The sequence below is a fragment of the Peromyscus maniculatus genome, chromosome 16 (assembly GCF_049852395.1).
Source record: "Peromyscus maniculatus bairdii isolate BWxNUB_F1_BW_parent chromosome 16, HU_Pman_BW_mat_3.1, whole genome shotgun sequence".
In the NCBI taxonomy this organism is placed as follows: Eukaryota; Metazoa; Chordata; class Mammalia; order Rodentia; family Cricetidae; genus Peromyscus; species Peromyscus maniculatus.
The window spans coordinates 26752410-26779709 of NC_134867.1; the positions used below are offsets into that span (position 1 = coordinate 26752410).

At 39.4% G+C, this 27300-nt stretch overlaps 1 protein-coding gene across 9 annotated transcripts in view; it reads left to right on the plus strand.

Moving 5' to 3' along the window:
* Positions 1-27300, plus strand: part of Pkib (cAMP-dependent protein kinase inhibitor beta) — a 102765-nt gene that overhangs the window by 11710 nt on the left and 63755 nt on the right. For 4 of the 9 annotated variants that reach the window (XM_076552503.1, XM_076552502.1, XM_076552506.1 and 1 more), the window contains exon 2: positions 8174-8266. The gene's annotated coding sequence lies outside the window, so the exon portion shown is untranslated. Of the gene's footprint in view, positions 1-2026; positions 2171-2215; positions 2353-8173; positions 8267-27300 lie in introns of those variants that run through there. The other 5 variants (XM_076552501.1, XM_076552500.1, XM_076552507.1 and 2 more) reach the window with 3 other exon arrangements.

Genomic DNA, 27300 nt, shown 5'->3' on the forward strand with positions numbered 1-27300 from the left:
GTACTCTGAAATTCAAGGTCATCCTTGGCCGTGTAACAAGTTTGAATCCAGCCTGGGCTACATAAAATGCCATCTCAAAACAAAAACAAGCAAAATCCAATTGTTGATCCGTATGAAAAATTATCTTTCTGAGATGGGATCCAGACCAGTATCAGTGATTGGCTATTGAATAGGTAGTTTCTTTGAGTGTTGTGTTATTATGATTATAATAAGAAGGAGACAGGCTGGAGATGCAGCTTGGTGGTAGAATGCTTGCTTAATTTCCCAAAGAACTGGGTTAGTGCTGCATGGAAAAAATGAAAAGAGTGGAGGTAACCAGTTTATAAGGATTTTGTCACTCAAGGGATATCTGATGAAGGATGATTTAGTGTAAAAGCATTCATTATAGTTTAAGAGGAGGAGTCTGGAGATATAGTTTTTGACATTGTTGGGAAACTTACATTGTTTCCCATCCTTGATGTATGTTGTTGGCCACTTGGGAGATAGGAAAAGTAAAAGACTCCAAAAGGTGCCCAGTCTTTTTGTATTTTACAATTTTGCCTAAAATTACTCTTCTCTAATAAACAATACATTATACAACAGTCACATCCTTAATTCTCAGGACTAGGCCAGGTCCAAGGAGATCTAGTTGGACATGATCGAGCTCTTGAAGAGCATGGATTAATGGGAAGGTAAACAACTTCAAAACAATGAGGCTAAAGTTGCCATAGGAACTTGGGTTAAGTATGGACATGAACAGTTGTCTTTATCGGTAATCTTGAAATCAGGGCCAGTTACTCTGGGGAGATTGACATTATTGCCAGATCTTAAAAGATAACCTGTCATTTCTCAGGGAAAGAGGAACATGTTCTGGGAAAACCGAAGAGATATGAAGAGCTAGGTATGTTTGAGGAACTATGATTCATTCAACACAATAGAAATGTGTGGCATGGAACAGCAGCAGATGTGGCTTGATGTTGGACAGGAAATGGATTCAGAAGTATCTTGTGTATCATGCTATCTATGCTTAGCCTTTATTGAAGGCTTTGAATCAGAGGGGTAGTGCAATTTCATTTGTACTTTTGTGAAATGGGTAAGGGTCCATGCCCCTCTGCATGTACCCTTCCTGTGCCGATGAGTTTGGGGGCATCATGGGACATAAGGACAGGGCAGAACTCATGGCTGGATGGGAATAGTCATCAGACTTATTCACTAGTTGTTGCCTTCAAGGTATGAGTGAGATACGGAAATATAGGATTAATTTAGGTCTCTTGAGTTTCAACATGTAGAACTATAGAGACTTTGTGACAGAACATCCAAATGTGGGTTTAACTATACATAAAAAATGAAAGCTTTGCCTAGAAGTTGCTATGCTGAAGCCGAACTGTGCACTCAAATATTTTGTCAAGTTATAATTTCTCTCCTCTTTTCTCTTTTGATCCTCCCTCTCCTTACTTTCTCCTTCCTTCCTGAGAGAGTCTCATTATGTAGGCGTAGCTGGTTTCATACAATGTCTGCTTCAAGTACTGGAGTTACAACAGTGTGTCCTCACACCCAGCTTCAAATATGCTAGGTATAGTTTTCCATGAGCCTTGTGATTTCATTCTTATATTTCTCCACTTTCCTTTGGACAAAAAGTAGGCACATGGTTAAGTTCTTTGAAACTGAGAGCTTTGGAAGTCATCCTTTAAATGTGACTTAATAAAGGTTGGCTCATTTATTATTTATTTGAGTACTTTTTGTTACAGATTTTGCTTCAGTTCCTTTAGTTTTTCTGACAGATTCTGCAACTCTCCAAGGACAGAGTTTAAATCAAGGGTACATTCAAAGTACCCTTCAGGCTGGGAACTAACTCTGCCCTGATTTTTATTTAGCAACAGTGGAGAAATTCCTGAGACATATGTGTGTATGTTACACAACCAGGTGCCCCTAGCCTCTTGTGAACCTGGCCCTCTTGAGAGTCACTGAGCTGGGAGTGCTCTTGGGAACAGCTGGGGCAAACGTAGCATTGTTGCCTAGCAGTCCCTTTGGAGAGGTCATAAGGGATTGTTGCTGAGCAACCTGGGGGCTCTTGGTGCCACATCATCCTTTATGGAGTTTTAAGGTGGTGGTGGTGGGTTCACTCCCCTTAGGAGGAGCAGTCCATCTTGGCAGGGTATGAACTTCCTTCAGAGGCATGGGGCTGTTATCAGTAAGTGCCTGACCTTTTCATCAGAGATGGTAACTTATATACTTATGAACATACATGGTATTTATAGAGTTGTTGTAAATTAAATTAAATATAAACTTGGGGCAGGGCATAAAGCAGCGACAGCAGGAATTTTGATACAAATACTTCTGTGTTTTTTTCTGTCCTTCAGGTTTCATTGTAAGGTAAGTTTTCTGGGCCAATGAGATGTCATTTTTCATTGTGCTACACGAAATATTTAATGTTCTCTGTTAAATTATTTAACTAAGCAAATACTTACATTTGAGAAAAACTATCAAGCTAATTCTAATCTGGTCAAGAGGTCCTGGAGAGTCAACTGTTTGATTTAATAGCAACATAATTTGCTCCTAATATTTGAGATACTCTGTTGAGTTTTCCTTCTATATAGAAAGGTCAGGAAATTGTCTTATTTTATTTTAATATTTATATAGCACATAAATTACTCTTTAAGAGTTGTTTAAAATGTTGAAATTCATCAGCTTTCTGAAGAGGGCTGAATTCTAACTTTCTTTCTTTCTTTTTTTTTTTTTTTAAAGATCTATTTATTTATTATGTATACAGTGTTCTTCCTCCATCTATGTCTACAGGCCAGAAGAGGGCACCAGATCTCATTACAGATGGTTGTGAGCCACCATGTGGTTGCTGGGAATTGAACTCAGGACCTCCGGAAGAGCAGTCAGTGCTCTTAACCTCTGAGCCATCTCTCCAGCCCCTGAATTCTAACTTTCAAAGTCAATGTTTCTCTGTTGAGCAAACACTTCACCTGAAGATTCAGGCAAGTGTCCTACAGACCAAGAGGCGGTCCTGTGGCTAATGTGGGATAATCCCAGCATCTGTCAGCATCAGAGTCTGCTCTCTGTTTGAACTCTTTTATTTTTATAAATACTTAAAACTTAAATGTTCTTCCTAAGCCTTTCATACAGCGATCGGTTTAACACACATTCACTCACAGTAATGTATGTAAGACCATTTAGTTAGAGCATTGCTGAGGTACTTTATGGAAGTAGTCACAGGCAAGTGAACATCTTCGTAAGATGCTTGACACGGTTTCTATCCTATATACATTTACAATTGGCAGGAACCATGATTTGTCATACATGAATGTTGATAATATGAAACATATAGAATACATTATTGCTAGAAAATATTCTATGTGAGTTAAACGATGGACTAGACTTTAAAAAGGTATTTGTTTTCAAATTGTTTTAAGGTAATATGCAAAGCACAGGGTTTTTTTTATAGGATTTTCATACACATATGTGTATATATGTTATGAAGCATGTATGTGATATATAATTACATAAATAAATATATATAATTACACTTGGTTCTAATTTATTTCCTTCCCCTACTGCTCCCAACCTCCTATTCCCTCCTATAGGTTCACTTCCTCTTCCAAAATACTCTCATCCTCTGCTTCCATGTCACATGAATTCTGTTACCCTCTCTTTCATCCCTTTCTAACGCCCTTAAGATGTCTTTCTTCTTTCTCATAGTCTCCTTTTTATTTTCATACCACACAAATACACATACACATACACACACACACACACACATAAACACACACATATTTGGATAGTAGAGAAAACATGATGTTTGGATTTCTGAGTGTAGTTTATTTTTAATTCCATCCATTTTCTTGCAAAGGTCAGGATTTCAGTTTTCTTTATGGCTAAACAAATACTCTATTGTGTATAAGTACCACATTTATACATTTATCTGTCAATACACAACTATATTGTTATGGATATAGGCTGATTCTAACAACTATAAACAAAATACTTGACTCTTAAGGCTATTTTATACAAGGTGACTTAGGCTGGCTCAGAAAACTTAGTAACTTGGCCAAAGACAGTACCGAGTTAAGATTAAAAAAAGAAATCAGTCTTCAAAACCCGTGCTCTTAATCATTATATGCCATAGGTACTATATTATTTTATGAGGGCAGCCAAGTCAGTATTTACAATGAATTTGTTTTTTAAAATATACAATGAAGCAAAAGCCACAAGACCATTTGGGTAACTAAGTTGCTTGGTTTATGATTTGACTCTCTTCTCCTCACTAAGAATCCCTTTTCATCAAGTTTCTTTGTACCCATCAAAGCTCACTGTATAGGACAATAAGTTCAGCAGGCAACTAGCACCCTTGTTTCTGTTGTTTGTTTTTTTTAAATAGGGGAGTGTATTTTCTTTGATGTAAGATGTGAGTGAAGGATAAGCAGTTAGAAAATAATTAGGGGAAATAAATACGATTTTAAATAGTTTTAGAGACAATCCTCGAAAACCGTTTTAGAGCTTTGGAAAGTGTAAAGGCAATGATCATTTATTCCCAAAAGAAAAATCATATACGTGAAAAAGATATATAACAGCAGAATCAAGAGTTCAAGAATATTATGAAATCTCATGGTGTCCAATATTAGAGTTGGACAGAGCTAAGCTTTAATCCTGGCTCTGGGATTTATCAACTGTGTGACCTTGGGGATGAATGTGTCATACCAAGCTTTGGAAATCACTCATTATGGTGTATTGTGATGCTTAAATAGAATAATGCATAAAGTATTCAGCATGGTTCATGACACAAAATGTAGAAGCAACTCATGTTCACTAATATATATACAAAACAGAGTGTATAGCTTGTGATATCATCCAGCCTTTAAAAAGAAAAGAATTTTGACATGTGCTAACACACAGGAAAACCTGGAAAACTCCTTGCTAAGAAAACTATCCAGTCACAAAATAACAGGTCTGTGATAAACACGGAGTCCAAAGCAGAAAAGTGAATGGAGATTACTAGGGATGCCAAGAGGGAGGAGTGGAGATGTTTCCTTAATGGGCATAGTCTTTGTTTTGAATGATAACATTTGCACGACTCTATGAATAGACATAATACTGAACTATTTCATTAAGATGATTGGGACAGTAATTTTATGTGTGTTATTCTACATCAAAGAACAGAGTTGGTATTAAAGTGACAATTTTCATCCATTAGTCTGACAAAGATCAATTATCATACGGATATATTTATCTTTCCTCATTTGGTTTGTGATTCTCAGGCCTTGTATGAGGATTTGTTGTATAAAGCTCTAGAGATGTCAAGGCAAGAAGACAGTTAAGAGCATTTGTTTCATCCAGTGTCATCTAGACACCCCAGAAAATTTACCTGGAACCCAGCAGGATGGATTGTTCATGCAAGGTCATATATTAGAGGGCAGGGAAAAGTGGATTAGTGACATTTCTTGTGAGTTTTTAGTTCAAACCAAAAATGTCTTTGAGCTGAGGCCATTATACTGAACATAGAAACGATGTGAGTTGATACCTTTTATTTGGAAGCTTAACAAATACCCTGCTATACACACATCCGCAGTTAACCTGGAACTCAGTGATTGTGATGAAGACTGTATTTTTTTTTTAAAAAAGAGTTATTTATTTATTTTCTTTATTTAAGTAGTGTGTGTGTGTGTGTGTGTGTGTGTGTGTGTGCAGATATGCAGGTGCCTACAGAGGCCAGAAAATGACGCTAGATCCCCTGGAACTGGAGTTGCAGGCAGTTGTGGTGGAGGTACTGGGGGTGATGGGAACTGAATTCCAGTCCTTTGTGAAAACAGCAAGGTCTCTCAGTGGCTGAGCCATCTTTCCAGCTATTTCTTTATTAAAAGTGTTTATTGATTTCTCGTGTTATTATCAATGTATTAAAGAAAATGGCTGATGCTTGTCTCCTAAACGATTCTTCTACTTTACTTAAATGCTGAGTTTAGTAAATCAAGACCTATTGCTCTTTTGAGTCCTGTTTCTTTGTATTTTATTTTTGACGGATGCACAATCAAATGCACACATTCATAGCATGCAATGGGATGTAATGCTATAAACTCAGGTGATTAGCATGCGCATTATCTTAAATCCATCATTTCTCTGTGGTAAGAACAATAATAATCTCATATGGGATACATATTGTTGATTGTGGTCGCCCTACCGTGCAGTAGAACACCAGGGTCTGTTCTGTGACTTTGTACCGGTTCTGCAACATCCACTCATCTCCCCTCCCCTTGTTCCCTCATCCTCTTGTGACAACCTAGTCTCCTATCTCTGTGGGACCTGCATTTTTAGGTTCCAGACATTAGTGAGAACTTGCAGTATTTGTCCTCCCCCTTTTCGCTTCGGGGTCTTTTTAAAATCCAAACATGGGGGAGTATACTAGCCTTCTTTGGAAGCAGAAACCATCTCTTTAGCATGTCCCATTCCTAAAAGGAAGCAGGAAGATGTAGGAGTGTGAACAGATTCCACCCCAGGGGCCTGGGCAAGATCTAATACTAGAAGAAGCACATTTTTTGCTTTTCTTGTTTCTTGTTCTTGTGGAAGATTAACAGCTGTACATTTGCGTCTTCATTGCATGGGACCATCCTTGAATCTCAGAGTAATCTAGAGAGACAAATGGGATCGTCAAGGCTCTGTCATCTGCCTAAAGCAGAGGAGATGAGGACTCAAGTCCATACCTGACAAATGGATGATTTACAGTGAGAACTCAGCTCAGTCCTCCTGCCTCTGCATGTCAAAGCCCTTGTGGTGCTCTTCATGCCCACTTGCAAACTCTAAAAAAATAAATGGGGAAGCAATGGAGGAAGAATCATTAAATTACTTAAAAGCAACTTCAAAGAGCAGCCAATACAGTTCTTACATTGTGAGAAAAAAGATATCTTGTCTGAGAATCAGAGTAAAATATGACCACATGTACTTCACACATAACAGATGAAAAGTCTGATTGTTTTATTAACATGAAGGGTTTGTGGAGGATGGGCTAGGGGAGGCAAGTCTTAGAGCAGGGAGATTGGTGAGGGTGTGTCATAACCTCTTCAGGGAATGATGAGGTGTATATGAGATCATGTGTGTGTGTGTGCGGGGCAGGTGGGGGGGGGGAAGAGAAGACCAGGCTGTTTGATGAATACAGAATGAACGGAGTTGGAGGAGTGACCTGCAGAACATGAGGCTAGAACAACTGGATTTGAGAAGACAGTAGACAGCACTCATGTCTAAATCATAGCGCAGAACTGGGCTCTTCCTGCTATGACACCCCTATTAAAGTTGGACAGCATGGACAAGCAGGGGAGCATTGCCAATATCAGCCCTAGGTTTAGGAGAACAGTGATCACATGACCTCTATAAAATGTCAACAAAACAAAGCATTGCTTTTTCATCTGGGACGAGAAGCATTTATCCCATGTCTGCTCACAAGTGTAGACTGCTCAAGTGAAGGGGGCCCGATTTACCCAGAGGTCAGTTGTGGCTATGACTATCAAACACATTTGGACATGAAAATAACTGGCTTGTTTTGTGTATTATTAGCTTTAAAATGGGGACGTTTCATGTAGAAAACCTAAAAGACCGCAAACAAAAATCGTGCAAGTAGGTCGGCTGCCTCTTCAAAGAAAAGCTCCAGGTTAACTGGAGACACTGATGCATTATGTGTAGGCTGGATTTTATTGGGTGTTTCCCCCCGTAGAATTCCAATATTGTGTGATTTGATTGAGGAAAACAATGGCCTGGCTCCTTGCCATTGGGATTCAAAGAAAACTGCTGCAGGGATGTATAGCCTTTTCAATCTCATGGTTGAGAAAGGCTGCCACTCACTTAGAGAATCAATTTGGAATGGAAATTTGAAAATGTGGAGAAAAACATGCGTTTTTTTCATTTTAACTGTGTAGTAAACTCTTCTTGCACAATTTGAGAGCAAACACAAGAAAGGTTTCCCAGAAGATAATTGGTATATACAATATATTCATATCACTCTTACTATTTACATATGTATGAAGGCGGGCAGCTGCTTGCTCAAGAAATCTGTCTTCCTAGTCTCTGAGAAACAGAACAATTGTGAGACATTGGTCATTTTAAGTGCTGTGTTTCTTCTCAAGAAACCACTTGTTCATTTCTATAATGGACAAGGAACTAGAGACATTTATCTTTATAATTTTCTCTCCTGTTTTGTTCCCTTCAGGGGCCATGAGATACTGAAAACCACGCAAGACAGATCTGGGAAGTCGGGAAACCGTAAAATCACCGAGACCGCATCCGGGCAAGAAGGATAAAGGTAGGTAAACTCTCTGTCCCGTTGATCCTTGCGTTGAGGGTGTCACAGAACATAACTTTATTGTTATAAAAGCTGGGGGACAGTGAAGAAAGGGCAGGGTGGGATGGCTCCAGTTTAGGAAGTTTCTCCATATTGTTCAGTCAGTTATTTCTAGTGATACATCAATAGCTAACAATACACTCTGCATACTTGAGCTACATCCCATCTGCTAACTCCTAGGGGCCGGAGGGTAACAGAGAAAGGGCATGTTTTGATATTTCTATTCTTCTTAGTCATGCCTCTTTAATTTGTTCTCAGTAAAGATCAACGGCCCATTAAAACCCTTTAAAATTCTAGTCTTTAACTCTGGAAAGAAATTCATTATATTAATTATTACTCTTCTTGGAGATATTTTTCTGAGATAACATAGCAATTAATGCATGCCAATTATGTTTTGTTTTATTGAGACAGGGTCTTCCTATGTAGCCTGGCTGGTGGTGAACATTTAGCCCAGGCCTCAGCCTCCCAAATGTTAGGATTATGTAACTGTTTTCAAGGAAATAATCTTGATGGTGTTGACTGGTGGACATACAACTCAAATTAATGCATTTTTGGGGAATAGGAAAACAATATCTTTAATGTAACATGAATTTCAAATGGTATTATTAATAAAAACAAACCTGGAGCCAGGTATTGGTGTGAATGTTTAAAGATCAGAGAAATGGAACAGGCCACAGCTAACCTCACCTCAACAAATTCTCAGCTGATCTTGTTTCCTCAAACTGGAAGCCTCTGAGTCCTCAACCAAATGAATCTCAGCTGAACTGCTTCTAATAGCCTCAAAGCTTAAAAAGGGCTCTAGTTCCTGGTCCTCACGCCTTATATACCTTTCTGCTTCCTACTCTCACTTCCTGGGATTAAAGGCATGTGTCACCATGCCTGGCTGTTTCCAGTGTGGCTTTTTTTCCCCCCCTTTATTTTATTTTACAATACCATTCAGTTCTACATATCAGCCACGAATTCCCTTGTTCTCCCCCCTCCCATTCCCCCCATCCCATCCCTCCATCCCCACCTCCTCCAGGGCAAAGCAATGAAGGGCGAGGATCGAGGGAAAGAGAGCCTGTGGGAGCGGGAGATCCCAGCTGGATCAAGAACAGAGAGGGAGAACAAGGAATAGGAGACCATGGTAAATGAAGACCACATGAGAAAAGGAAGAAACAAAGTGCTAGAGAGGCCCACAGAAATCCACAAAGATACCCCCACAATAGACTGCTGGCAATGGTCGAGGTCCAGTGTGGCTTTTAACTCACAGAGATCCGGATGGATCTCTGCCTCCAGAATGCTAGGATTAAAGGCGTGTGTGCCACCATTTTCTGGCCTCTATGTCTGTCTAGTGGCTGTTCTGTTCTCTGACCCCAGATAAGTTTATTAAGGTACACAATATATTGGGGGATACAATATCACTACACTTTAGAGTATTTATATACATACTTGACATGTATGTTGAAAATTGAGGCCACCTTCATGTTGCGATCTTAATGGTATTTTACAATGGTGGAATTTGCCTTGTGGCCTCTCTAACCCTTAATTCTGGGTCTGCCCTCTTGTGTGAGAAATTTGCCCCTCCATCACAGCTTAGATAATGGATGAGGAGAACATGGCATGGGCTTCAGCCTGAGCAAAGTCTCCAGTATTCTCCCATGCTCAGATCCCCAAGAGAGCAGAAGAGTAAGGGACCATGAACAAGCAGAAGGTACTATGTGGGACTTGGGCTCTTTGCCTGGGTTTCTGGGGATGAGTGTATATTTCCTTTTCACCCACTAAGATTTAGACACTGACAATGGGTTCTATGTCTTATTGGAACTTTTTTTTTTTTTTCAAGACAGGGATTCTCTGTGTAGTTTTGGTGCTTGTCCTGGATCTCACTCTGTAGACCAGGCTGGCCCTAACTCACAGAGATCCGCCTGGCTCTGCCTCCCAAGTGCTGGGATTAAAGGCGTGAGCCACCGCCGCCCAACAGAACATTTTTATTTTAATGCCAACTTTTAAACTTGTCAATGAAGAATAGCACCTTTGTTGAAATTTACCCTTTGAAAGGAAATGATTTCAGTAAAATAACTTTGGGAAAAACAAAGATTTCTACAGGAGCCATTCTAATCTTTATAGTGGGGGAAAACAGTGAGCAAAGTTCTAAATACTTGCATTGCACTTGAGGACAATTAAAGCTGATATAAAGGATAATTACCGGGTCAGTATGGTGGGCTGAATGCTCAGGACTTATAAACAGAATCTGCTTAATGCTCATGATAGCTCTGGGAGGAGGTGAAGAGGTTGTTCTCTTCTGTGATGAAAGCTGGCTTAGTGGCCAACTGCACAGATTTAGCCAGTGGGTGGTGGAGTTGGATAGCAGTCTAATTCTGTCCACTGTCAAACCTATGTCCTTGACCAGCATGGAAAGCAGAAGCTAAAATACTGACTTTAAAGAAGTGCAGCATCTCACTTTCATCAGACATTTATCCTGCATCATTAAAATGCACACTCTTGAGGAGCGCATCATCTCTCTCTACTCAGTGAACTCCGTGACAGATGTGACACATTTTACAGATTCTTTGAGGACAAAACACTAAACTCCACAATCCTCCCCCAGAGTAATTAGAAGGAGAGCCAAAAAGAAAATTTCTAACTATTAGCTAAAGAAATTAGAAATCAACAAGAAAGCAAGACAGTGAGTGGATGTGTAGTTGGAACGTGATGGTGGTCCAAGGTGGAAATTTTATTTCAATAACTTTATAATCATAGACCAAAGAACAATACCTACACTTTGGATTTTCTAACAGACTCCAAATGTTCATTTTAGGAAAACATACGTGTGTACCACTTGGTAAGTTAGGATAGCAAAAGTTAATTAAAATATAAGGAAATCTTCCCAAGAAATCAGAAAAACTCTAAAGTTTTTAACTGAATGACAGGTTTGATCACCTGGACTTCTGTTCACTTCACTTTAGAAATTCTAATGGATAAAATAAAAGGAGAAATAATTATTAGCGGTGTTAGGAACGATTTTAAATTCCTTACAATAATTTTAATTTTTTTAGCTTCTAGGAGATACTAGTAACTATCCTCGATATTTTACAAACTTGGAAACTGAGCACCAGAGAAGCTAAGTAACTTGGCCCAGTTTACACAGACAATAAGTAGCAAAAGTGAATTAGTGCTCAAGTGGTTTAACATATGAGTCTTGAGTCTGAAAACTGTACATTGTTGTCTCTTAATAGTTGTAATTTTGAAAAGTTACAATTATTATGGAAAAGATGACAAAATAAAGAGTATTGGAATAAAAGGGTACAGTTACTTAGGTATAAAAAAAGTAACTGTATAAAACAGTTTATTTTCCCACAACAAGTAGAAAATATGATAAAATAATCTCGTTTATAACAGTCATGGATACCTATGGATAGCTGTGTAGGAAATATATAAGAATATATTGTTAAATAAATATTGTTAAATGAATAACAATAGAATGAGAAACACAAAAGAAGGTGAGCAGTGAACAATGTTTATATTGCATTCTTGGATAAGAATAATAAATGTATAAGTGTTATCTTCTCCAGATGAACTTGTGAACTTAATGTAACTTAATTTGTAATCTCAAAAAAAAAAAAAATTGGAGGAAAGCTTGCCATTAAAATGGAAGAATTGAATAGCCCGGGGAAAAGCAAAATTTTGGGAAAAGAAGGGATAATTTAAGAACTTGCCATTTCTGAGGATTAAAATATGTTAAAGAGTTATACTCAAGACAGTGAGCTACTTTGTTTTTTTCACTAAGATAGAAACTTAAAGGTCCAGTGGTGGTTTGAATGAGAAGTTTCCTCCATAGGCTCCATATTGGCATTCTTGCTCTCCAGATGGTAGGACTCTTTGTGGGAGGTTATGGGATCTTCAGGAGGTACACCTTTGCTGGAGGAAGTATATCATTGGGGTGTGGGCTTTGAGGACTTATAAACACACCCCAATTCCAGTTTGTTCTTTACTTCCTGTGTGTGGTTGAAATATGACCAGTCAGCTTCCTATTCCTGCTGCCTGCCATACCTGCCTGTTGCCATGCTCTTCCTGCCTCTGTGGACTCTATCCTTCTGGAACTGTAAGCCCAAATAAACCTTTTCTCCTAAAGTTGCTCAGGTCATGGTGCTTTATCACAGCAACATAAAAGTAACTAATATAGGAGGAACTAAATTAATTTGAAAATTCTACAAAGAGCACAGCATTTAAAAGTAACATGTAATAGAGACATTTCATGTTGATAAAGTCTTGGCTATTCAATGGCAATAACAATTTGTTAAAGTTCGGAAGAATGTAAATTTTAATATAATATACAAGGATTGACAAAATATTGGTTGATAAAAGAAGAAAGATGATAAGATATAGTGGGAGGAAAATACATTCGTGAATGCCTTTGCCATATTTTATATTATGTATTAAAACAAGAATCCATGGCTGAAGAGTGATAGACTTAATCCTATTAAAATTTCCTTATCTGTAAATGAACAAGAGACACAAATAGCATAGCCCTAACAACGGATTTGTTTTAATTTCTTGAGAGTAGAATTAATGAATCAGTTAAATTCTAGCTAACATTCCAAAAATATGGTTGTTTAAAGGTTTAGTAAAGCAGAGGCCTTATGGGTAAGTTGATTTCCTACCCTCTGCAGCATAGATAACCATTGACACTGTCAACAGATGGATGTTATGTCATAACATGATATGATATACTATCACATATATGTGCATACACACACACACACACACACACACACACACACACACACACACACACACACAAGTAATGACAGCATTATAGAAAAGTCCCAGCAACAACTTGGAAATGAAGCAGTTTTCCATCAAAAAGAACAACTAAATTTGAGCTACAGTACTCACAAAGTGAGGGATTTTAAGTAGACATTTTTATAATGCTTGCACATCAGCGCATATTTCAGAAGTCATTTGCAACATCTTTGAATAATTCAAGTTTTGTACATGTGAAAATGTGTCATCAGTAGTAAAAATGAAATCCCCCAGTTATTCAAATGCAATAGATGATAGCAATGGAGCAGCACAAGAATAACATTTAAAGAGAAGTGTTCCTTGTCTGATGATTGTGAAGTATGGTGTAACAAAGAGGCTTATTTCACCTCCATCTAGAGTAGCTCTCCTTTCTCACATGCTACAGTCACAAAGCAAACGAGAAAGGTAAATTTATCATCATCAACACACACTAAAGGTGTTTTTAAAAGTCTTAGGGCTTAGAGGGCAAAAGCCCTTGCCTCCCAGGCCTGAGAAGTTGAGTTTATTCTCTGGAAACAACAGTGGGAAGAGAGAAATGACTCCTGGAAGTAGTCTTCTGACCTCTGTGCACATGTCACGGCACATGTGTACATGTGTAAAAGGACAGATGGATAAAACCTTTAATTCATGTAAAATAAATCAAGGAATGGTGGCCTGTACTATGACAACCAATTGGCACAGAGGTTTACAAAGGAATTTGTTTTTGCCTGAGGGCCTGTTGGCATCATTGCTGAGTTCTGGAAAGAATCGCTGGTCAACTGTGATCTTTCTCCTCTTTCTGGTTGGATCCACATCTCTGAGCAAAGCAATGGTTCTTGGCCATTGTTGTTCTCCCTGAAGAATGCATGCTGACCCAGGGCCTTCTGCCAGCATTCTCAGCCGAATGGACTTCTCATCTTCATCATTTGTGTTGCTCTTTTGTTTGCAGGCTTCAATTATGCCATAGTGTATATCCAGCCATCTCTCCTCGCCCTTCTCATGGTCATTGTCCCTCAGTTGAATTTGCTATTTCAGTTCTTTTATTCTAGCAACACTAGAGTGTTTCCCTTTGGTCTGACACAACTTGTTATCAAGAAAGTTTTGGTCTTAGGGTTTGGCCAACAACCATTTTATGAGTCCTTCCTACAAGGACTTTTAGGTACTCTGAAAACCAAATCTCTGGAAGACATTTCCTGCTGGACTAGAAAGCATGTTGGGGAATGTCTGAATCTCCAAGAAAGGAATACATTGTGACTGTCTCTATAAGACTCTTTCTGAACACACATAGGTATTTTTGTTTATTTAAAGATTGTGTGTGTGTGTTATAGTGTGTGCCAATTGAATGAATGTGCCCATGTAGGCCAGAAGAGAGTATTGTTGGAGTTGGAGTTAATGGTGGATATGAGCCACCTGAGATGGGTGCTGGGAACCGAACTTGGGTCTCTGGAAAAGCAGCACTGATTCATCACTCTAGACCTGACAGAGGAGTTTTAAAATCAATCTCTCTCTCTCTCTCTCTCTCTCTCTCTCTCCTCTCAGTATTTTTATTACAGCAGAAAACAGCCTCAAAATAAACAAAAGAACTATAGAAACTTTTCTCTTTAATGAGTAAGTAAAATAAAAGAGAGAGACTATCATTTTGTTTTAAATGACTAACAAAATCAAACAAACGCAGGTCTAAAGATAACAGAATCTTGTTAATCTTCATGCTTTCCAGACTGTCACTTTTTGAAGACTGTAAAAAACAAGATAAGTCACCACCACCACCACCACCACCACAACAACAACAGCAACAATACCAAATACTGTCAGCAGGAATTTGTAGAAGGGAAAAACGGAGAACAAAACAAGCTATACAACAAACAGGTGTATAACAAGCTATACAAAAAAAACCAAGCTATCCAAAAAGGTGAAAACAGCCACCACTGTAGTAGAATGAAGTAGAAAGGGTCAAGTTTATCAGGGAACCTTAGATATCAAAATAAGTGCTAATTATTATGTATAGTATATGAAAGGATTATTTTTTTTTCCTCATTCCTTCATCTAACAAGGAGTTTCTGAGACTCTATCCTGTTTGTCTTGTGTTTGGTGCTATTGTGAGCACCAGTGACACAGAGCTGAGGACTTCATTGTTTCCTGTGACGTGCCTGGATAGAGATGCTGGACCTAATTAAGGGCTTTAAGGAGACCCCAGGCAGTGTTAGATCCAGAGTGCTGGGCAGTTTCCTTTGAAAGGTCCTAGGAACCCATGCTGACTTCCATAGGCTCAAGAATACGAGGTAGAAACAGAAATCAGTTTGGTGTAAAAAACAACAACAACAAAAAAAAAAAAACCCAAAGCTAGTCTGAGTAGATGGAACCTGAGGAAAACATTTTTGTTTGCATTCAGGGAACAACTTCTGGTACTAGAGAAAGTTCTGGAAGCTTGAACCACTAAGAAAGGATGTAACACAGGCTTCATATGTAAGATGGGAGTAGCGAAGAGGGCAGTGAGTGGTTAACAGATGCCACAGAAACCAGTTCAAGTGTTGTTTGGATCATGGGAATGAGAAGGGTTCCCATGAGGAACTGACCACCAGGCTACTTTTGAGTTGAGAACTAACCAGCCTTGTCACTTACCTTTAGATATATTATGCATCTCTGAGTCTTTGTTTCTATATTAAAGAACCAGTGGTAGCAAAGGAGAGTAAAACCGTATGTCTCAAGAGGTTGGTGAGACCTGAATAAAGTGGGCATTAGTAAAGCAATTCAAGATGTTTCGATAAGGTGGGCACTTGATGAATGGTACCATTAGAATAAAGAAATAAGATCTTACCTTGGAAAGCACTTTTAGAAAGTGAAGATGACACTCATTGACGTTAAAAGTCCTCTTTGTCTGGGATTCCTGAAAACAAAATCTTTATAAATTGTGCTGTAAATAAAATTGTAAATATACACCATTAGAAACTATTCTATTTTGTTAGCATTCCCTTGTATGTCCTTAGCTTATGGACAACTTTATTTTTAGCTCAACCTATAGTTTTTGGATTATGCCAAAGGATCTAGATTGCCAACTCTAGTTTGTTACATCGAAAGAGATCTTGGATTAGACAAGGAACAGGTGTTACAACCTGTTCAAAGGCAGCATGCTTGTGTACGTTGGAGGAGTTTAAATTTGCTAGGGTTAAATGCTGTGCCGCAAATCAGTTCCTATTTATCAGTCATGCTGCCTTATCAAACACTGAACAATTTACATTAGTCATTGAGAAGTCCAAAAGGACTCAGGTGGTTGAACTCCTCCCTGGTCATTCTAACAGAAGGCAAATAAAGCAGTTAGAGGTTGTCTGTTACTATAGCAACTCAATGAGCTGTGTTTGGTGTTAAGCATGCTTACCAGTTACAGCAAATGAGCCATTCCACACTCAGTCCTCCCCACCCTAGTTTGCCTTTAATGAGCTCAGCTTGCTTTTGTTTGTAGCAATCTACATTGTTTTTTACGTAGGAAGTGTCTAACTTAAGATGGTTTGATTTCCAATTTTTCCATTTTATGATGTGGAAGTGAGACCCATTCATTAGCAACTGTAGTCTGAATTTTGAATGTTAGTGCTTTCTGGAATGGCAGTGTGTATTACAACACTCTGGCTGTGTTTAAGAAGCAGCCATAAGCTGCAACTTCCAGTCAACCAGGCAACTGTGAAAGAAACAATGTTGACTCTACAGTGACATTTCTAAGCATTTGTTTCATAGGTTAAATGTGCTGCACAATTTTTGACTTACAATATGTTCAACTTAATTTTATTGTAACATTAGCCCATTACTAGTCAAGGAACTTTTGTGAATCGTATCATGGGATTCAACCCCCATTCCCACCTCCTCCAAGGCAAGGTCTCCCCTGGGGATTCAGCCCATCCTGGTAGACTCAGTTGAGACAGGTCCGGTCCCCTCCTCCCTACACCAAGGCTGAGCAAAGTGTCTCAGCATAGGCCTTAGGTTCCAAAAAGCTGGCTCATGCACCAAGGACAGGTCCCGGGTCCCACTGCCTGGGTGCCTCCTAAACAGTTCAATCTCATCAACTGTCTCACTTAACCAGAGGGCCTGGTCCAGTTTCATGTGGGCTCCTCGGCTATTGGTTCACAGTTCATGCGTTTCCGCTAGTTTGGCTTTTTCCAATCTTGGTCTCAATATCTCTTACTCATATAATTCCTCCCCCCCCCCCCCGCACCCCCTCCCTCGTTGGACTCCTGGAGCTCCACCTGGGGTTGGCTGTGGATCTCTGCATCTGTTTCCACCAGTCACTGGATGAGGGTTCTATCATGACAGTTAGGGTGTTTGGCCATCCGATCACCAGCTTAGGTCAGCTTAGGCACTCTCTCGACCATTACCAGTAGTCTATAGTGGAGGTATCTTTGTGGATTTTGGGGACGTCTCTAGCACTCTGCTTCTTCCTATTCCCACGGGGTCTTCATTCATCATGGTGTCTCTTTCCTTGTTCTCCCACTCTGGTCCTGGTCCAGCTGGGACCTCCCGCTCCCCTATGCTCGCTTTCCCCTGACCCTTGCCCTCCATTACCCCCCTCACCCCCAGTTTGCTCATGTAGATCTCATCCATTTCTCTGTCATTGGGCAATCCCTGTGTCTTTCTTAGGGTCCTCTTTACTAGGTAGCCTCCCTGGAGTTGAGAGTTGCAGTCTGTTTATCCTTTGCTTTACATCTAGTATCCACTTATGAGTGAATACATACCATGTTTGTCTTTCTGAATCTGGGTTACCTCACTCAGGATGATATTTTCTAGTTCCATCCATTTGCCTGCAAACTTCATGATGTCATTGTTTTTCTCTACTGAGTAGTACTCCATTGTATATATATAGCATACATCAGCACTTCTTCTTTTTAACATCATGTTTTTAAGATCATCAAGGTTCTGTCTTCCTAGCTCTGTGTTCTCTTTTTTGGGATTTTGTGTCACATGGTAAAGCGAGCATTTGTTTGCTGTTTATGTCCCCTCGCCTGCTTGCTTCTTAAGAGAGTGTCTCACCCTTAAGAGAGACAGGGTGTTATTGCTGAAAGAGGTAGAAGAAAGCATCCTTATTAGTTTTCCTGTTGTTGTGAACAAATACCTCATAAGAAACAAAGATGGGGAGAAAAGTTTGTTTTGGCTCGTAGTTTGGGAATAGAGTGGCCATCGGAGTGGTGAGGGCCTGGTAGTGGGAGCAGGAGGTGGCTCATCAGAGCCAGGAAGCAGAGAGTGATAATTGCTGCTGCTCATCTCCCTTTTGCTTTTCACTTAGTCTAGAACTCTGGCCCAAGCAATAGGGCTGCCCACTTTTAGGGTGGATTTTCCCACCTGAGTTAAATACTCTTGGAAATTACTTCACAGATATCAAAAGGTGTATTTCTATAGTGATTTTAAAACTAGTTAACTTGATAGTGATGATTAACCTTCACAACATCCTAAATGTATGAGTCTCTATAGTGTGAATACTGAAGCTATTTAAAAACGATAACAGGCCGCTGGGCGGTGGTGGCGCACGCCTTTAATCCCAGCACTCGGGAGGCAGAGGCAGGCGGATCTCTGTGAGTTCGAGGCCAGCCTGGGCTACCAAGTGAGTTCCAGGAAAGGCGCAAAGCTACACAGAGAAACCCTGTCTCGGAAAACCAAAAAAAAAAAAAAAAAAAAAAAAAACGATAACAGTTAAAGTGGATGGGAAGTTGGAAAAAGTGAATAAATTAAGACCAGGCCAGACAAGTCATACTGAGAATCAGATTGCCTGTTAAGGCAGTGAGACTACAACAGGTGGATTGACTTTCTCAATATAAACAGCGTTCTTGTGCCTGGGGCTTATCTGTAGCTACAACCTTTACACAAGAAAAATGAAACCAACAAGCTTGACGTGTAGCTGATTACTTTTGAATCAAATGTCAACTGATCCCAGGCCTCCGCCTAGTCAATTGATTTGTTAGGTAAGCAGAAACACTCCATCAAACCATACCCAAATGAATCAAACTGGCTGTTGCCAGTCAGCTCACTTCTTTACTTTCACATTCAGGCTATTGGGGCAAAGTTCTCTGTTACTCTCCTAGTTTCAGGTGCTACCTGACTCTTGGATCATCCAAGACAACACTAGGTCTCACTTGAGGGGCTGCAAACAATTTCTGTTACAAAAAGGCTAGTTAATGAGAAATACTTGCAAGTCCAAGATGATTTTTAAAAGGATGTACTTACCAATGGCTCTGGTGTTTAGCCAACCAACCATATCTGCAGCAATGTCTGCTTTTTAAAATTTTATCTAGAGCAGTGGTTCTCAAGCTTCCTAATGCTTCGACCCTTTAATACAGTTCCTCATGTTGTGGTGATCCCCAACCATAAAATTATTTTGTTGCTACTTCATAACTGTAATGAATCATAATGTACATATCTGTATTTTCCAAAGGTCTTAGGCGACCCTTGTGGAAGGATCATTCATCCTCAAGGGGGTTGTGACCTACAGATTTGAGAACTGCCCATCTAGAGCTTTCCTTTAGGTTATGCAGCAAGGTTAATGGTGGTCTTCTAACTCAAAGCCCAAATCTCATAATCAAACATTGGCATGGGATAAGACACAGAAAGCTTTTGTCTCTCTCTTTCCTCATTGTGTTGCTTACGTGTGAAATAGGATATAACGAATCCTTAGAGACCCCTCATCAACATAACAAAACTGTCTGCTATTCTGACTTCAGAAGGGCTGATAGCAACATAGCTTCAGCTCATCACTTTGCCCCTTTGATTGCCACCTCTATATTATGAACCTAATCTAGCTACCTCTTCCCTCTGAGTGAAGCATTCTGTCCCATTTGTTCTAATATGGAGGAGAATGTGGTTTGGCAAATTGGAATTCACTGGTCATGAGAGTTCATCACCTTCCTGGGGACTTCTCAGCAAAGCTCTGCCCCATGGTTGCTTTGCTTTCTGGGTAATAAACAGACACGACAGACATGCCTGTTTCTAGAAAGGTTTGGGTATGTCAACATTATTCTGGAGACAGAACCAACTATGCCAGCTTGAAAAACAGGAGTTTGTAGCTCCAGCCCAGGTCTGCAGTTTCCTATAGCTGAAGGCAGCCTCGGTAGTTCTGGATAGTAAGTGAACATTGAGATTGTATCGTTAGCGACACATGGAACTATGACAAAGAAGTCTTCATTCCATTTTGATTTTAGACTTTGACACAGGCATAACTCCTAAGAGTGAAAGGAATGTAACTAATTTTTAAATCAAACTCACTTCATATTTGTTCATATTTCAAGATGTTTTGCATATTTCTAAAATAAATAAAATCCATGTTCTTGATTGGCATTTTAGAAACAGAATTTTAAAACACCAAGTGTATTCGGCAGATGTTAAATAGCATGTTAGAAGTAATAATTGGTCGTAGGTTAAATATCAGGTTTAATTTATATTCTCTTCAAATAAATTTATTAAAATTCTAACTTATAGATGTTCAAGAACACAAAATATCTTGATAAATTGTGAGACTGCCATCCTACCTTGCAAACCGCATACTTATTGTTATGGTAATCATTAAAAACTCCCCTGATAGAAAACTGTACATGTAAATGTTCAACCGTTGAAGGTCAAGGCAGTAACTAAAAAGATGACGTCATTGTCCCAGAGTGACATCATTGTTCCGGAGCTGCCCATGAGCTGGTTGTTGTCATTTGTCTCAGATGGTGTATTTTCTGACCTTTGGAAGGCATTGTGGATAGTTTAGCTGCTAATTATTACCAAACATTTCAGCATATAACAATTCTGTGCATGACTATGATTGCTGAAGTGTGGCTGAGAGGACAATCCTTTCAAGGTCACATTCACATTGCATATATGTGAAGACTCTCCCTTACTGAATTTGGTATGTGGTTACATTACTGTTGGTATGTAATGGAGAACATGGCTTAACTCTGTGAGCTGATTCCAAAGAGCTCTCCAACATAAACTTCTCAAGAGATCTGTGGAGCCTGTTATAATTTAAATACATATATCTAGCTTAAGCTTATCAAATGAAGTTTTGATTACAACAGCAATTTATACTGTTTTTTTTCATTTACTTTTGTTTATATCAATTAGTAGTCCCACTGCATAAGATTTCATAATCTTGTTGATATAGGTGGATGTTTAAACTCCATGAAGATTTTTTTTAGATGGAGCCTGAAAATTGGAAATTAAATCTCTTTCCTACCATGCTTTGGTACTATCTGGCTACAGTAGTCTTTGAAATCATTCTGAGGGAAAGCACAGTGTAGTAAGCTAAGTCATGGGTTGCTAATCTTGAGTTTCCCTTGTTCGCTTTTTGAGCTACATGGACTCAGGCATATTATTTAATCCTTATGCCTCGGTGTGGTGATATATTGTGTACTCCAATAAAGCTTGCCTGGGGATCAGAGGACAAAGCCAGCCACTATATTACACATAGAGGTCAGGCAGTGGTAGCACATGCCTTTAATCCTAGCATTCAGGAGGAAGAGATCCATCCAGGTCTCTGTGAGTTCAAGGCCACACTGGGAACAGAGCCAGGTGTGGTGGCACATGCCTTAAATCTCAGCACTAGGAAGGAAGTAAGATGGCGGGGCACAGGAAGGTATATAAGGCATAAGTAACCAGGAAGTCTCTCTTTTGAGGCCGAGGATTTCATAGAGGTAAGAACGTGGCTGGTTTGTTCTATTTCTCTGATCTTTCAGCTTTCACTCCAATATCTGGCTCTGGGTTTGTTTGTTTGTTTGTTTGTTTTTTTAAATTAATAAGACCTTTTAAGATTCGTGTTACTATTATCTGTAAAATAGAACAATATTAGTACTTCTTGCCTAAGGTTATTAAAATGAAATCCATTGTCCTTTGTATTGTATTTAGGATGTTTCCTTATATGGCTACTTAATAAAGTATTATTTGATGTTACTTGCTGTGATATTTTTGAAGTTTTCCAGTTAGGAGATTCCATCATTTTAAGGCTGTTCCCCCCCACCCCCCCATTGATCTTTAACTTACTAAGCTTATGTTGATGAATACATTGTAGGCAAAATTTTAATAGCAATAGAGTGAACATTGATGATTATATCTCTTTGTCTTTTTTAAACCAAAGATTATTTGTAGAACTAAAGAACTGTTGTAAAAGCATGATAAAATATTTAACCATTTCATAGCCTCATATATGATAACAAAAATCTGCAACTGCTTTGAAAATAGTTTCTTAATTGTGCAGACATTTTGTTTCCATCATGAGGGGTTAAACTCATGTCTTTACATATGTGCTTTGGCTAGTAGGCTGTTTGTAATGTTGATTTGATGATTGATTTTTTACCCCTGTCTGTGAGAACTTTCCACTGTTTATCAGATTTTTTAAGCTCAATTTAGTACTTGACTTATCACTTACCAGTAACTAGTAAACAAACTATCTGTTTCAATTATGCTTGAAACATGTTCAATTGGAATATTTTCTGATTTAGACATAAGGCAGAGAATAGTAGACTATTATTAGAAGAGCTTGGTAGAGGAATGTATCAGTTTGTATTCTTTAAAGGCCCCTCCTCATCATTACCATCAGAATGCATGAAGCCACTGGAATTGGAATTTACTTTAACTGATGGGAGATTATCCAAGTAAGTCAGCAGGCTCCTTATCAGGGAAGAAGATGATGGCAACTGAGGTGGATCTGACAGCTAAGAGGTCAGAGTCCATGAGGACCAGCAAGGCACAGCAGATGGTATCCCAGCATGTGGGTCAGCCATGGTGACACGGAGTCTGGAGGCAGGTGATATCTGGGAAGATAACCAGTGTCTGGTCTAGATGCTGGGACCCCAGGGATGAAATTAGGTGGAAGTGATAGTGAGCCATCCAGGATGCTAAAGCAGAGGCTGCAGGTCACTGTACAATAAAAGTGTGCTATTTCTGGTTTGGGAGTGATGGAGATTGAGGATTGTTGGTGAAGGGAGCCAGGCTGGTCTTCGTAGATACTGACTTTGAAATTCTTCAGTCAAGGGTCATGTGACTCCTTTCTATGATTTGTAAAACTCAAGTGAATTAAACAATAAGTGTCCTTTATTGCTAACGAGGATGATTAGAAGGCAACTTGGTATTGGCTTGGCCAGTTTCATAATGGAAAGATTCAGTAACTTGCAGAACAGCCGGGATTCCTGACAGTTGGAGCTGCTCACCTGCAGACAAGGTTAAGTGACACGTGGAACATAGGTGTGTTATTCCTAGGCTTTTTGGATTTTTCCCTGGAAAGAGGTCATCTATCAGAGAAAATAACAGAGGCAGGTGGTTGCTCACTGCTGAAGCCTGCTTGCAGAGGAAGAGAAACAGTGGAAGCTGCTGAGTTAATTTCCTTATAGTGACATGAATGTGACCTGGCCTTTCTCCTGGCAGGGACAGTCATGCCATAGTCTCTTACGTGGAGATATTCTGTATCAAACTAAGGAGGAAGAGGATGCTGGACACTGACTTGCCTGAGTTCAGATTTAAATAACCTTCGGTTGTTGAGCTCAGACCTTACATATACTGATGTATCTGTGATCAATGGAAAAACCCTCAAAACAAAATTCAAGCATTCTCCTGCTTTACGTTCCAAAGCAGATTTATTTGTTCTTTATATTATGTGTAAATACGGTGTGCCTTCATGTGGGTATATGTATCATGTGTATGCCTGGTACCTGTGGAGCCAGAAAGGGGAAATGGATCCTTGGGAACTGGAGTTAAAAATGGTCATGAGCTTCCTGACATGGATGCTAGAAACTGACCTCAGGACCTTCAGAAGAGCAGCAAGTGTAACTACTGAGGCATCACTCCAATGCTGTATCTCTAGAAAAGAAAAAACCATTTTAGTGGGTTACTATGACGTTTTGAAACTTTTATCAGTTTTTTCAATGACTTTTTAATGAGGGGAAAAATCCATGTTTCGTTATTCAAATATGCATTCTTTGTGAAGGTGACTGCATTCAGTTAGCAAATGGCAATTAATTTAAGTGATTATTTAATTTACTTCATTCTCATGGAATGCAATGGTTTGAATTCTGAACTTCTGTACAGCTTTGGGGCAGGTTATTCACTATATGGGGCTTTACTTTCTCAATGTGTCTGTTCTTCATACAATACTGTAATTTTAGTTCTCCCCGAGGATTCACAACGAGAGACAGCTTTCCCTTATTATTAGAAATCTCATACTTAAAATATGCTCTGTTCTTACTTATCCTCATAGTATGAAATAATTGTATCTGTCCAGATCCACGCCTGAAGTGACTTCAGGAGCTGGCAGAAGGGTTGACCAGAAACTCTGGAGCCATAGTTGACATGTCTTTCCATAGATGGATATAATTTCATCTTAGCAAACCCTCATTCTGCTCTCAAGCCTTTCGAGGGATTGGATCTGGTCTACTGTGATTGCTAAGGATAAACTTCTTAAAGTCAGTTGATTGCAGATGCTATGATGTCTACAAAACACCTCACAGCAACTCCTACGTCAGTGTGTGATAGATCATTGAGGACAATGACTTCAACAAACTGACTGTCACGGAACTGTCATCAAAGTCCAACCTTCGTCAGCTTAGCACCCTTATACCTCTTATTAAACCACCTTTAATCTCAGGGACAATGAATGAGTCATTCTTGAGTATTATGATACAACTCTTTTGAAGCATGTTTTGTAATCAAAACCATACTAACCATTTCTGGGAAGAAAATATGCCACTATGTGATAGTCACTATTCTTTACATCATATTACTTAGACACCATGATGCAGCTATAATAGCTATGTGTCATAAAGGTTAGATGATAAGTGCTTAAAGGGAAGATAAAAGCAAAACTACACACATACAATAAAATAAATACTCCTAATTATAGTTCCTTTTTCTAAACTGGGCACACAGCCAGAGCTGGTATGCATTAACACAAACTTCTCTTCCAACCATTCATTATTCTTTTTGCTTTCAAGCAGGCACACTACGTTATCATTCTTTGCCTGGTAGAGACCCACACTATCTTTCAGGGGTACATTCAAAAGAAGCTATACCGCAATAGCTGTCTACCCACATATAGCACTTCCGTATCATGCACAAACATCTATAAGCCAGACTCGAGCTTCTCTTCCTGCCAATGTGTTATAACAAAGTCTCGATGAAGCCATATGTGTGAGCTGATGGGAAAGAAGGTAATAAGACATTAATATAGATTATGGACACCTGGACTAGCTCCTGCTTAAATTATTTGTGTTATTAGGACTGGCTTGAGTTCAGTCTTATACACATGGTGCCCATTTAGAATTGAAGTTCTTTTGTACTAGTGGGTCCAACTAGTGGGTTCATGATGCTTATGGTAAGGTGGTGGCCCATGGGAGACTTTACTACTAAGACTTAGTAAAAAAGTTCAATGCCATTTCTCCAAGGGAAGGTAGCTATCTGCAGAAGAGTCCTCAGTGTTCACTGTGATTCCCTTGTAGGGTCTGCTATGGGCTCCAAACAGCATCCCTGATAGCTACTGGCACATAAAGCACCATCAGATCTGATGAGTCATAAGCCCCAAATGGCAGAACATGGCAGCCTGGCCTTTTTGCAGAGCCCTCTCTTATTCATAGACATACTTCTAACCTGCAGTTTTTGTGACCACTAAATAAATGGGCCAGAGCAGCACACATAAGCTAAAATGTGTTGCTTTCCAAATCTAGGGACCCATTTGACTTTGTGCTTCACTGGGGAGGGTATTGGGAGCAAGTGTGACTTTCATTTTACCTTTGAGGGAATTTACTGAAATGCTTCACACTATTAAACCTCTAGGAATTCAGCATGTATGGAAAAGTCCACACAGGCCAACTAGGAGAACTAACTGGGAGGGTAGTGGGAATTTACAGGTGTACCTTTCAATTCCTTGACAGCATCATGAATCTCTCTGCAAAGTTCGGAAATCTGGTTTTGTTTTGTCTTACCATGCACAAACGGTAGAAGTTTCTACTCGAATAGTCCTACTGTAATAACACACGCAGAAAAGCAATGAAGAAATTGTACCGGTTGCTTTAAATATACATAGTCCAATAATATATACTGCAATGAGGGAATAGCCATGAACTGGGTTTGGGACACGCTAGCCTGTTCACCTGAGCTAAAACTTCACCACCCACCCAATCTCTCTGAGTTCGTACAGGCTGGTAGACCAAGTGATGTTTAGGACTCTTGCTAATGGTGTCATTTTGGAGCTACTGTCCAGTAATTTGTGAACGGAATGATTAACTTCCTTTCCTTGGTGTAGTCACCATAAGGGTAGGGGACAGGTAAACAAATAACTCTTGTCAGTATCGAGTCATTTCTCCTGCTTTCATGAAGGGAAGTTTGCTCTGTAGACTGGCTTTTCTGAGGCTGGGTGAAGGCTTGTGATGATGTGAGTAGTGCTCACCAGTACCAGCGTTCTTTTGTTTATAACGATGAAGGAGGATTTTAGCAAGTTAGCTTTTTCCTCCCTAGTGGCACCAAAATCAACAAGTAAGAGTACAGTCTCCACAAGCCAGATTGTTCTGGTTTGATTTCTTGTCCAGTGAGCACTGCATACACTTAAGTCCTACCTAGTCCTCCACCATTCCCCATATTTATATCTATATAAATTGGGAAAATGTTTGTTTCTTTGGCATTGGGCATATATTGTGCTTTACCTTCTGGAGTCTGCGAAGTAGAGTGGGTCCTGAGGAGAACATCATTTATTTGCAAGTTACTGACATCAGATATACAAGTTTTAGGTGAGGCAGGGTTAACCTCCTTACAGTATAGAAGGTCTCTCTAGTGGTGAAAAAAATCAACCAGCATTGAGGGTGTTGCTCTCCCAGGCTTCACTGGGACATTCCATCTGTCTGCAGCTTAGGTGTCTAGATCCCATTTCTTCCTGCTAATGGTTTACTTTCAGGGAAATAATTGTGTGAGGTAGGAAATTTATTTTGTGTTATAGCCAACTTAAAAGGATAAGCCTCTGGGCTTGAAACATAGTTTCCATAATTATAGGATACAAAGACTTATCTGGGAGAATACATAGATTTCAGGTCCTTTATGCAGAGCTTGATTTGGGATTTTCAAGCCCTAAGTTAATTTTTTCTTTCCCTGTTTGCAGAAGTCAGCTAGAATGCTCTTTCATTTGACTCCTGCATTATAAGGCATTAATTAATCAAAAGTACCTTGTATTAAAAGTACATTTAATACACCTGACCTACTCCATACAACATTCCCACAACTCTACAGTGTAGAGCACACAGACTGTG